At 36.1% G+C, this 11,412-nt stretch overlaps 1 long non-coding RNA gene across 1 annotated transcript; it reads right to left on the bottom strand.

Annotated features, from left to right (window-relative positions):
- LOC125667225 (uncharacterized) lies at nt 1–6,161 on the bottom strand. Its single transcript, XR_008798888.1, has 4 exons — nt 5,988–6,161; nt 4,697–4,781; nt 2,244–2,299; nt 1–229 (listed from the first exon to the last, which is right to left on the bottom strand). It is a non-coding gene; the product is annotated as an uncharacterized LOC125667225 (long non-coding RNA).
- Nucleotides 6,162–11,412: the final 5,251 nt, after the last annotated feature.

The following is an 11,412-nucleotide window of genomic DNA, read 5'->3' as shown; positions in this document are numbered from 1 at the left end:
TGAAATTTTATAAAATTTAATTCAATATCAGTATACATGTATATACATACATTTCAAAGTTATAACAATTTCTTAAAAATTCTTGGAAGTTATTTTTATAACTTTAGTCTGTGACATGCACTTTAGAGCATCCCAGATTACAGGATTTGAAAGGTAGATCCTTAATGTAAACTGATGAATTCATTTAGGAATGTGCACTGCACACCAGCTATTTCCTCAAAATGAATCTCTGAAAGAAAAAAAAATTCACAATGATCAATATAAGCTATCTAAATTTTATTTTCCAGTATGAAATATGAATACTGATTGATTGTCTTAATTACTCCTTCTAGATATCTATTCTGTTTCAATTTAGTATCAATAGCATTAAAGACAAGAGGCCCATGGACCACATTGCTCACATGAGTTACCTAGGCCCATATTTAAAGATTGTTCTTGTATATTTTCATGTAAAGCTTTGATCCTTATTGTGGCCCCAACTTACCCCCGTAACTATGATTATTACAAAATTGAATCTGCACTATGTCAGGAAGCTTTCATATGAATGTAAATTTCGTTGTCCCAATGGATTCTTGAGAAAAAGATTTTCCCTATATATTTGTATGTTAAACTTTGATCCCCTATTGTGGCCACACCCTTCCCCTGGGGGGGGGGGGGGGCATAATTTTAACAAACTCAAATCTGCACTATGTCAGCAAGCTTTGACATAAATGTAAGACTTTCTGGCCCAGTGATTCTTTAAAAAAAAATCAAAAGATTTTCCTTATATATTTGTATGTGAAATTTTGATCCCCTATTGTGGCCCCATCCTACCCCTGGGAGCTATGATTTTAACAAATTTGAATCTGCACTATGTCAGGGAGCTTTCATGTAAATATAAACTTTTGTCTTACTTTCTGGTCCATTGGTTCTTGAGAAGATGTTATATTTTCCCTATATATTTGTAAGTAAAACTTTGATCCCCAATTGTTGCCCCATCCTACCCCCGGGGGCCATGGTGTTATCAAACTTGAATCTGCACTATGTCAGGAAGCTTTCTTGTAAATTTGTGCTTTCCTGGCCCAGTGGTTCTTGAGAAGAAGATTTTAAAAAGATTTTCCCTATACCTTTGCATGTAAAACTTTGATCCCCTATTGTGGCCCCATCCTATCCCTAGGGGGTCATGATTTTAATAAACCTGAATCTACACTATGCCAGGAAGCTTGCTTGTAAATTTCAGTTCTTCTGGTCCTGTGGTTCTTGAGAAGACTTTTAATGAACCCACCCTATTTTGTAATTATCTCCCCTGTGAAGGGTGGCAAGTTAGGCTGAAATTAACACTATGGTTCTGGAGAAAAAGTTGAAAAGGTTGTACAGATGGACTGATGACAGCAAAAAGTGATCAGAATTGCTCTTTCAAGCTTTCAGCTCATGTGAGCTAAAATCAATTTGGAATTTTTCTTTGCTATGTGATTTATCTCTACCTACACTGCATATACACTATGCCTATTTTACCAGAAAGAAAAATTTTAATTATAACTTTACATATATATTTTATGATTTTTTTTCAAAATAAATATTTAATATAATTAACATTTTATAGAAGAGAAACAAAAATACCATAATCACAATTTGAAACTAAAGATTGTTTATTAGGAAATACAAATGTCTCCCTGAGCTCCCCAAATTGGAAGTTCTCCAAATGGAACTGCCCCTTATTGTACTGTATGGTATTGAGGAGAAAGCATGAGCAGAAGCATATAAGCATTTATGAACTCCGATAAGCCATATAGAAGTGTTCACAAATTATTTTATACCCTCCACCCCTAAGATTTTAAGAAAACAATTGGATCTTCCTATCCCTACAATATATGTCAATCTGCAAATGGCATTGAAGTATTGTGAAAAGTTTAAGTCTAACTCTGATAATCCATATCAGAGGTGAAGCATTCACAAGCTATTTAAACATCTTCCACCCCTCTTAGATCTACTATAACTTTTAGGAAAATAATTGGATCCTCCCGTCCCAACAATATGCACATCTCCATATGGCATTGGAGCATTGTACAAAGTTTCAAGTCTAGCGGATAAGCCATATACGGTAGGAGGAGAAGCGTTCACAAGAATTTGTGACAGACAGATGGACAGACAGAAAATACAAAAACAATGTCTCGATCTCCTTGGAAGAGGGAAGACATAATAAACTAACTGTAACATCATGCTTCAAAATACTAACGATTTATACTAAGACACTGAATAATTACAATTTACACATGCAAGACACAGTACTATTTGATGGGCAGCAATTAAAACATGGCTTCTAAAAGGAAAAAAATCATGCACTTATTTAGTATGTAACAAAAAATGTAATATTATGAAATTATACGATTTGTCAGTAATTAAGATTCAGTATTCCATGAAACAGTGTGTGTCATCTGCAAGTGTACTATATACTCAACCAAGACAGGCAAAGTGATAGCATAAGCAATAATGTATCTCTTCATGAAAATATTTCTAAGATTTGCTACATGTATAATTATTAGCTTAATTCTTATACATGTAATCTTAAATTTTTTGACTTGTATCATATGAAAGTTTTGAGGTAGAAATTGTGTTTGTGCCTTTGTATGCATGTACATAATTTGTAAATGTAGTTGTACCCCTAAGTAGATTTTACATAATACAAGAGGCCCAGGGGCCTTATAGGTCACCTGAGTATCATGTAACAACCTTCCAATGTTTGAATTAGGTTTGTGTTTAAATATAAGAATTTTACTTTTGGATGGAAGAAACATTGAATAGCTATGTGGTCAGCCCCGCCTTTGCACCAGAACCCCTGACCCAGGGGCCATAAATTTCAGTTTTGAAAGAAGCATCCTTGATCATCATTATCATACTATTAGTTTGTCTACTTAATACCCAGCAGCAGAGGAGAAGATTTTCAAAGAAATAAAATGCATTTTCACTATATGATCAATAGGGCCCCACCCTAATACCAGAACCCCTGACCCAGGGGCCATAAATTTCACAATTTTGAAAGAGGCATCCTTGCTCATCATAATCATGCTATTGGTTTGTCTACTTAATACCCAAGGACAGAGAAGAAGATTTTCAAAGAAATAATGCATTTTCACTATATGACTTATAGAGCCCCACCCTAGCACCAGAACCCCTGATCCAGGGGCCATGAATTTCACAATTTTTAACAAGAGGTACTGTGAGCAATGCTCACTAAGAATACCCCCCGCTTACCCCAATCTCCCAAAGGGTGTTGGTAATAGGTATAAACTACCTCTTTTCTGAGTGTTGCTACTTCGATGTCCAGTGCGCATGACCTTTGACCTTTTGACCCCAAAGTCGATAGGGAACATCTTCATCCCATGGGTAGTCCATATGTATGATATGGTGACTGTAGGTGGAAAGGATAACGCTTTAGAGCCCGGAAACCATATTGCTCCTTCAATGCCCAGTGCACGTGACCTTTGACCTTTTGACCCCAAAATCGATAGGGATCATCTTCATCCCATTAGTAGTCCATATATATGATATGGTGACTGTAGGTGGAAAGGATAACGCTTTAGAGCCCGGAAACCATATTGCTACTTCAATGTCCAGTGCGCTTGACCTTTGACCTTTTGACCCTAAAATCGATATTGAACATCTTCATCCTATGGGTAGTCCATATGTATGATATGGTGACTGTAGGTGGAAAGGATAACACTTTAGAGCCCGGAAACCCTATTGCTACTTCGATGTCCAGTGTGCTTGACCTTATTGCTACTTCGATGTCCAGTGTGCTTGACCTTTGACCTTTTGACCCCAAAATCGATAGGGAACATCTTCATCCCATGGGTAGTCCATATATATGATATGGTGACGGTAGGTGGAAAGGATAATGCTTTAGAGCCCGGAAACCATTGCGTCTACAGACGGACGGACGGACGGACAGACGGACAACTCGATTCCAGTATACCCCCCCCCCACAACTTGTTGCGGGGGGTATAAAGAGGCATCCTTGCTCATCATTACCATGCTATTAGTTTGTCTACTTAATACCCAGAGACAGAGAAGATTTTCAAAGAATTTCTACATTTTCACTATATGACCAATAGAGCCCCACCCTAACACAAGAACCCCTGCCCCAGGGGCCATGAATTTCACAATTTTGGTAGAGGGCTCAATGCTCATTATAATTATGCCCACAGTTTGGCTTCTTGATGTCCAGGAGTAAAGAAGAAGATTTTTTAAAATTACACTCATTTTGATGGGTTTTGCCCCACCCCTCAGGCCCCAGGGGGGCAGGGACCACGAATTTCACAATTTTTGTTCCCCTTCACCCACAGATGCTATATGCCAAAATTGGTTGAAATTGGTTCAGGGGTTTCAGAGAAGAAGCTGAAAATGTTCAAATGTTAACACACGACGACGGACAAAAACAGATAGCAATAGGTCACCTGAATGAATTCAGGTGACCTAAAAACACTGAACACATATACATGTACTTCATAAGTTCTGTTACATGTACATATACAACCATGCATAAAAAGATGTTTAAATACTATAACAATTTTTTAAGAAACAAAATTATCTGCATGCAGTGTATAGCTTGGTTAAAAATTTAAGGACAGATAAAATGATCTCGCTTTGTAGACAGAATAATCTCCTTTAAAATCTTGAAAACATAATCATTACATTCAATTATAGGAAGATGTGATACCTTGACAAATCTAGGATTCCTTTGAGGATCTCAAAATACATTTGTTCAAAGGGTGGTGAATCACTCAAAGTCCCCAAAAAGTACACTGAAAGCAGACACATGCACAAATATGTATTATGATTTGAAATTTAGGCTAAAAATATAAATTGCTGTGCAATTCAAAATAATGGCAAGAGAAAAAGAATCCCACTTCTCTATGATACACTTCCTTGTATTGAGGTGTACCGAAGACGAGTCGAATATACCAGTCTAATTTTAATTCAGATTGAAACATATAATTCGTAACTTTTTTCTTTAACTGTAAACAATTAAGTTTTAATATTCTGATCACAATCTCCATTTAAACAAATTAATTGTGTCTTATTGAACTTATTTTCACTTGTCAATGAAACTTTTACATTTAGTTTGATTAAAATTCCTTATCATAGATAAAATTGAATTACAGATGTCAAACAATGTTTCTTCAATGATCTCTTCAACAATATATGTTTATTTTAAAAACTAAGGGTAGTGTGTTTAATTTTGGTCAGAAACACAAGATTTATTTGATGCCTAAATTTATGCTTTTAAATTTTCAAAACTCCATCAACATGCAATATAATAAATATTTTGATCAGTTACAATTGTATTTAATTCACAAATTTTTTTTACAATTTAAGGCAATTCAGTTAAATATATAGCACATGCATCAATGAGTTTAATTATCAAAATCTTTACATATCAAAAAATTATGAATGGGTAGTATACACACCCCCTGGTCACCACAATAGATCCAATCAATAAAATTTACTTTCTTCATAAAATAAATTCACTTTATCTATACTGCTAGATTAGGAAAATGATTTTATGTTTCCATCAAAGAAATATTAAGTTTAGAAGTTTTAAGATACTTGAAATGCATATTTCTTTGCTTGTAACATGCACATTCACAGATACATACATGTATATACCTCAAACATGAAACAGACTATAATATTTTCTGCGTGGAAATGGTAAGTTGTATGCAACATTTCAGTGTTTGATAAATTGAACACAATCCCTATGCAACATTAAAATTTAATTATGGCATTTGAAATAGAAAGATGTCCTCTCAATATTTTTTTTCACGATAATCAAGACTTCTTTCAAAGTTGGCCTAGGTCCAAATCTAAGGACGATAACTCTTTCTTACCATTTCTTATTTAAGCTTTATTAGCTGATGGCATTAGGAAAATAATGCATTGATACGTAGATCTATATATTGCAAAAACAAATAAAGCACAATATACCATAATTTCTAATTGATACTTACATTAACACTGGAATTCCTTTAAGCACATCCATATCCGGTAGAAAATTCACCGGGTCTCAGGTAGCTCGCGTTGGAGTCTCGGAGCAGCGAGATTATATTTCATTCGATAGTCTTTGATTTTACGCTCTACTTAACACCGATAAAGAATATGTTCCGAACACGTTAGTAGGGGTGTGTTAGTATCAATCACAGATTGGTGGTTTCATAACTTATTTTTCAGGAATATAAGTCTATACATGTATTTGTACAAATATATATTTAAAAAACATGTATCACGCAAATATTAAAGTAGGAAAAGGAAAGCCTAGTATCACCAAACTTTACAATTTGAGAGGGGGGATAAAACGTGTAAAGTGAGGACAATTTTTAACCATTTGACAAAAACTGTCCAAGTTACGTCTCCATAAACGTGACCCGCAGCATACGAAAGATGTAGATACAAAATGTTAGATTAGAGGGGACAAGTGGTGTGAGGATGTGTTCTAATTAATATTCTCTCCAAACCATTTCCCCCCCAATTCCAAAGAGAGTATTATATAGGTGTCCCTATAGCTATACCTGACACAGTACATTTTCTCTTCTAGACATTGTGAAGACGTCCTAACTTAACAGGTTTCATTGTGTAGAGAACGTCTCATTCATTCATTCTTTATTTCCTCCTAAAGGAGATTTACATACAACAATTATACATTAGAAATAAACATCACATAGATAGTATATAAGACAGGAAAAAAAATTATATTGTGAATACATGTTATAGGTAAGTTATACCACAGGTACTCGATTTAAAGAAAAATGTTTTCTCACATCGTACGTTAATATACGTATATTATATATGAAAACATACATACATATGCACACATCTATATTTACATATACACGTATATGTTCATATGCATAACCAGTTAATTTGCATCATTGGGCACAGTGTGAAATACGACATTGAGATATCTAGACTGGGCAGTTACATTGGTTTGCGATTGTTCGATTATGGTTGAAATTATGTAGCTAAACGAGACATTCTGTAGTACCAGGCTGCTGCATCCCTTAATAAACGAAAGTTAAGGAGATGTAAACTGGAGGATTGTTCAGTAAATGTAAGGCCTGGCAGAGACCTTCCACCTAAAAGAAACGTATATAGGTCACGACTGTCAAGTCCACACAACTCAGCGGATAAGTTAATATCAAAATTCTCTACTATTGTTTGCCACCAAGCTTCTCTAAATACAAAGGTTCCTTTGCATGCTGTTGAAGCATGTTCAAATACATTTGTAAAAACACGATGACAAATTATACACGTTTCGGGTGGAGTATCCACAAGAGTCCAGAGTTTCACTATGAATTTGCAAAGTTGAACTTCGTGCATGTCAGTAGGAATTTGCCAGAGCATGCTGGGATTTCTATTTTGGGTTATACATCTGAAGAGTGTGAATTCAGGGTCTCCGAGTATACGTGCTGATCTAGTTTCTGAAAAATGGCTGGATACAACAGAGTTTACAGTTCTTTTCCATTCTACTTGGGTGGGAAACATTCCACTTTGTAGATATGAGTGGAGATGTATTTGAAGGCAATACTTGTTGAGGAGATCGATCACATCCGGTATGAACCCATAATGTTTGTGTTTTGGAAAGTCAATGTATGAAAAAAGACGGTTTAGAAAGATCTGTTTAGTGAGGTTGTTTGTTTCTTTTTGTCTGAGATCACACCATAGTTCACTTCCGTATAAGACGCCAGGAAGAATAACTCGTTTATATAATTTGGATAAAGTCGCAGGGTTGAGGTGTTCATTGATTTTAAGAGCAAAATATGACTGTTGTCCTTTTCTGCATGCATTGGCAATCCTATCACTGGGATCCATTTTTGCATCAAGAAGAATACCAAGATGAGTGTAAACTTTTGAGAGCTGAATAGTATTCTGGCCAAGTCGCCATGAGGTGGAGTTAATGCCTGTATCTGAGGGAGAGAAGCGCAAAACACTAGATTTATTTGCGTTGAAGGTAAATCTCCACCGTATTGAGTAACTGTAGGCTGTGTCTAGAAGAACTTGGAGTGACCGTGGAGACAAGGCTACACAGGAAATATCATCTGCTAAAGCTGGATTTGAAGATTTTATACTGTAGATTCCGGTATTTGTGCAATTGTTTTGCAGTTCCTGTAGAAGGTCATTAATAAACACTAAATAAAGAAAGGTTGAAAGGACACCACCTTGCCTTACTCCTTGAGAAATGGGAAACCAGTCAGAATTCGTCTGGTTCACGGCAACTGAACAGAGAGTATCCGTGTGGCAATCATCAATGAGAGTCCATAAAGGTCCTGTCACACCGAGATGACGTAATTTGAGCATGAGACCATGCCTCCAGACTGTATCGAAAGCTTTTTGCGTGTCCAGAAAGGCAACATAGACAGGACTACCATGTTCTAAGTTGTGGAATATAGTTTCTTGGAGATTGAATGAGGCTGTAATGGATCCTAGTCTTGGTTGGAAGCCTTGTTGTTGTGAGTTTGGAAATAGGATGGATGGTAGTATGTGATGGCGAATCCTTAGCATCAGTATTTTCTCAAATAATTTCATAAGACATGGAAGAAGAGCGATTGGTCGGTAGCTGTCGGGAGATTTTTTGGGCTTGTTATTTCCCTTGTAGATAGGTACTATGAGATCCTTTTTCCAAATAGTTGGGATTTTACCAATCTTGATTATTGCGTTGAAGAGGTGTGAGATACATCTGGAAAGTGAGGGTCCTCCATATATAAGATGTTCATTTTGAATACGGTCCAGTCCAGGTGCCTTCCTGCGTTTAAGTTCCTTGATAAGGTTAGAGACCTCAGTTGAGGATACTTCTCCTCCCGGAATCGTAGAATATTGTTGATAACAAGTTGATTTCTTGATCGAAGTGTACAAGTTTTCAACAAGGGTAAAGAACTCTGAGTCAAAGTTTTTGCAGTCAGTTGGGTTGTAGACCCTTTCAAAGTAATTGGCAAAACAGTTTGCAATACATTCAGGCTTGTCGAACAGTTTTCCGTCAAGTTCAATTTCTGGATACGATTTCGTTTTTTTTGGGACGCTGGCGTTTAACGAGTTTCCAGAATAACCTCACATCACATTCAGAGGCTTCATCAATGTCATGGAACACCGATGCCATGTATCTTTCATGTTCAGCATTTAACTCGTTTCGAAAGTCTCTTTTAGCTCGTTTGTAGTTCTTATAAGATTCGTGTACCATACCTCGAGGACGGCCTTGACTTAACCAGACATTCTGTAAGTGGCGTTCTCGGTTGTGCAGACTTTTAACTTTAGGCGTCCATTCTGGTCTTAAGTGAGGTTTAAATTTAGCTAAAGGAATAAAAAGGGATGCAGCAGTGTATAACATATGGTACAAATCAGTGCAAAAAGAATCGATGTCATCAACAGAGCTAAGATTTTTATCGAACAAAACACTTGATTCGTTGTTGATATACAATTCATAATCTTGTAGTTTGCTTACATCTGCTTTGTGCCATGCTGGAAGAGAGTTATATGGTTTACATGAAACATAATTCTTTACGTTTAAGACAATATCCATAAAAACCGGAAGGTGGTCAGACGTGGAACTGAAGGTACCTTCTTCAAAAATTTGATACTTGTATACATTGCTAACAAGAGTTTTGCTACACAAAATAATCTCGATCAGCGCACGCTCTACCCGTGAAACTGCTTAGACAACATTAGACTAGCCACACAAACACCGCTTGGTAATCAATACAAATAAAGCATCAATCTAATTAAAATAAAATATTAATTGGATCCAAATTCTCGAATTTTAATTACATTTTTGGGGCTTTGAACATCTGAGAGAGAGGGGAAAAAAACGCAATGCATATTTTAAAGGAGGTAATATAATACCAAAAAGTAGATAACAAGTAAAAACAGTTTTGTCGTATATGTGTGGCCTTCTTTACAACGTATATTAAAGTTTGATTTAACATGCAATTAAAGAGTAATTTTGATGATACTGACATTCATATGTACCGTAATAAAAGGAATTAGTAAGTTATAAGCGAGGAAACCAGCACTTGACGAAGGGATTAAAAGCAAACACCCTAGTTTAATTACTGGTAAAATTTGTTGGGTATAGGTAATTGTAAGCTGATAAGCAGATCGCATGCCCTGGAGTAGAGACATTACCATTATGACATCCTGTATTCGACGCGGTCTAATACGCGTACGGGATCCACGATGGCCGTACTGTAGCACTCCCATTCAGACAGGGAACAGGACCTCCCTTTGATGAAATTGAATATCCCTTGACAATGACTTCATATCTGGATATTTCATTTACCATAGTCGTTAACGGCAAACTAACGACTCAATTTTATGACAAATGGATCGACTTCAGTTTCTACATCGTCATCTTAAAGGACTTGTCCCGTAATTTTAAAACTTGCATAATTTTATGAAAAATATTCTTTATACTATAGTTGAAAAGGATACTAAATACAATAAAAATTGTTGTGAGCATATTTACAGAGATATTGCAAGTTGAAATTCAAATACAGCAATATGCATATTTCGATCGGAGATTTACGCGCCATATTACTGTGACGTCATATGCGACAATTGGAATGAGAAAGCACGTAGTAAGCCGGTGGTGATTTAGGTGATAATCCTATTATTTTATCTATAAAACCGCTTTAACAGCATTATCTGTGTATTTACCCATCAATTAATGGACTATGGTGTATTGTGCGGCATACGGTTGCACCAATATTCAGAAGAAAGGGTGCCGATTTAATCATTTTAGTTCCTCAAAGGATGCAGCTCGGAGGATGGCATGGATCACACACAAGTTTGATGCTACAGATATTAGACGGTTGTGTTCAGAACACTTTTCAAAACTTCAGCTAGACCGAGATCCTGAGAACTAGAAGGCGACTGGCTTTGCAGGGGCAAAGATTCTACTTAAAGCATGCCAGGCCTAGATGTACATGTACCTCTTCGTTTGTTCAAAGTCCCTGAGTTACGGGATAATTGTGGTTTTCTATCGATACTATTTAAATGTGCTGGGATTTTTATTGTCATAGATAAAAATATTTTTCAATGTTACAATGTTTGTTTTCAAATCGCTCGTGTCAAGTTCAAACTGCGTGTTGATGATTCTAAATAACAGGCGATTTTGTGAAAATGGCCAGCTTTCAATGCATGCCTGATGTTGTTTGTAATCTGAGCGATGAGAAAACACAAGAATCGGTAATTTTATCTATAATAATAGTTGTAATGGTCTATTCCATACCACACATAATAAAAACACAGGAAACGGTAATTTTGTTTGTAATAATGATTTACCTGGAATTTACCTGGCCTACAGATCGGCTGTTGTGTATATTTTTATGATATACACTGCACAGGAAACTTCTCAGGTTATCAAAAATTATGCTTAAAGTGTCTCGA

Source organism: Ostrea edulis, chromosome 9 (assembly GCF_947568905.1).
Source record: "Ostrea edulis chromosome 9, xbOstEdul1.1, whole genome shotgun sequence".
NCBI lineage: Eukaryota > Metazoa > Mollusca > Bivalvia > Ostreida > Ostreidae > Ostrea > Ostrea edulis.
Note: the sequence above shows the minus strand (reverse complement) of the source record. Positions and strands in the feature narration are given on the sequence as shown.